Below are 2176 nucleotides of genomic sequence, written 5' to 3' on the forward strand. Positions count from 1 at the left end.
ACACATCATGAAAAAGAAAGTACACTAATTGAGAAAGAAGAGGGGCTCCGCAAAATTTAGAGGGAGATAGGAGAACATAATGAGGAGTAAATATGAACATTGTATACAGTATGACATTTTCTAAAAATTTCAAATTATTGAAAAAGTACAAATGACAAATAAACATATGAAAAAATGTTCAACATCCTCAGACATTAAGGAAATGCAAATCAAAAATAGATTGAAATTCTACCTCACCCCAGTCAGAACAGGTCTCGTGAAGAATCTAAACAACAAAACTACTGATAAAGGTGCCAAGAAAATATTCATTCTATACTAATGGTGCAGCCACCAGTCAGTGGGTCAGGTCTTCAGACAACGAGAAATAGGACTATCCAGCAAAACCACAGACATATAGGTGTGATCCATCCATTAAAAAGAATGAGATGATATCATTTTCAGGATAAACATGGAATTCGAAGATTTCATGTTAACCAAAGTCAGCCAGGCCCTGAAAGAAAAGTATCATGTTTTCTCACATATGCATAAAAATCACTTAACAAGAAAAAAGAAAACATAGGGACTCAGTGGGAGAGATATGATGGGGATGGATAGGATTAAAGCACTCTATATGTGTATCTCATAATACATCTCGTTCTTTTGTACAGTGAATGTGTGCTAATTAAAAATTCATTTTGAAATAATTATGCCTTCCACTAAATTGCAATAACATTACAGAGGGGCCTGTGGACTTCTTACACCATGTCTCACTGATAGCCAATCCTAAGAAAGTTCATGCGGAAAGTTGAAAAAGGAGACTGGCTTAAGGTGTGTGCACAATTTTACATCATGGTGCCACTAGGACAGAATCTTTGGTACTCCATAATTAAGATGAAAAACTCCATCCCACAGAATTCTGCCTTTTGGTTCATTTTATAGTCTCAGGAATACAAGGTGAGAAGAAAACCCAGTGTCTTTACCTCCATGTTGACCTTCAGGTGCCAATGTCCAGCCTCCAGTTAGGAGAAAGTATTGAGAAAGGAATGAATGGGAATGGTGAAGGAGTGAAAGAGATGACATGGAGTTAATGGTGGGTGCAAACTGACACCACTGTCCTAAACTCAAGATGGCTCTTCAGATACATCTCTAGAAAGTTCTTAGATTTTCCATGTGTCTTAGTCAGGGTTTCTATTCCTGCACAAACATCTTGACCAAGAAGCAAGTTGGGAGGAAAAGATTTATTCAACTTACACTTTTACATTGCTGTTCATCACCAAAGATAGTCAAGCAGGCCAGGGAGCAGGAGCTGATGCAGAGGCCATGGAGGGATGTTACTCACTGACTTGCTTCCCCTGGCTTGTTTCTTTCTTATAGAACTCAGCCCATACTACCCACTATGGGCTGGGCCCTCCTACTTTGATCAATAATTGAGAAAATGCCTTACAGCTGCATCTCATCGAGGCATTTCCTCAAGGGAAACTCCTCTCTCCATGGTAACTCTAGCTTGTGTCAAGTTGACCCACAAAACTAGCCAGTACACCAATCAAAGTCAGAAAACCTGCTAGAAAAATTCTAAAAGAGTGGTAGTAGCTCTCTGAATAGTCCTTGGATTTTTCCCAACAAATCAGAAAACCTGCTAGAAATATTCTAAAAGCTCTCTGGATAGCTCCTTGGTTTCCTGAACAAAGCCAGAAAACCTACTAGAAAAAATTCTAAGAGCATTCGGAAAACTCATTAATTGCATGCCAAAATCTTATCTTTTATTTGCATAAGCTACTCCCTTAGGAATTTGAAGGCATATACCTCCAAGCCTGGACCTAAGTTCAATGTGTTTCAGGCTCACCTTGAACTCAGAATCTGCTTGCCTTTGTAAACAAACAATAAGCTTAGCTGTGTGGGTTTCTGCCCTGGTACTCCTTCATTATTTGAACTATAAGTCTTGTAGTTTTTGTTTGTTTGTTTTGTTTTGTTTTGTTTTGTTTTGTTTTGTTTTGTTTTGTTTTGTTTTGTTTTATCTCTGTTCTTTCAGGTCATCGAAACCACTAATACAATTCATAGTGAATCGATTTTTTTTTTTTTTACTTTTAAAATGGGATATTTTATTTATTTACATTTCAAATGTTATCCCCCTTCCCGGTTTCCCCTCTGCATACCTCTTATCCTATCCCCCCACCCCATTACCCTCCTTCTATGAGGG

The 2176-nt window shown here is 38.0% G+C and overlaps 1 pseudogene; it reads right to left on the reverse strand.

Annotated features, from left to right (window-relative positions):
• Nucleotides 1-1648: 1648 nt before the first annotated feature.
• Nucleotides 1649-1703, reverse strand: LOC115032404 (U7 small nuclear RNA; annotated as a pseudogene).
• Between the last annotated feature and the right edge of the window lie 473 nt (nucleotides 1704-2176).

This window comes from Mus caroli, unplaced genomic scaffold (assembly GCF_978045245.1).
Source record: "Mus caroli unplaced genomic scaffold, Mus_caroli_1 scaffold_1, whole genome shotgun sequence".
Lineage (NCBI taxonomy): Eukaryota > Metazoa > Chordata > Mammalia > Rodentia > Muridae > Mus > Mus caroli.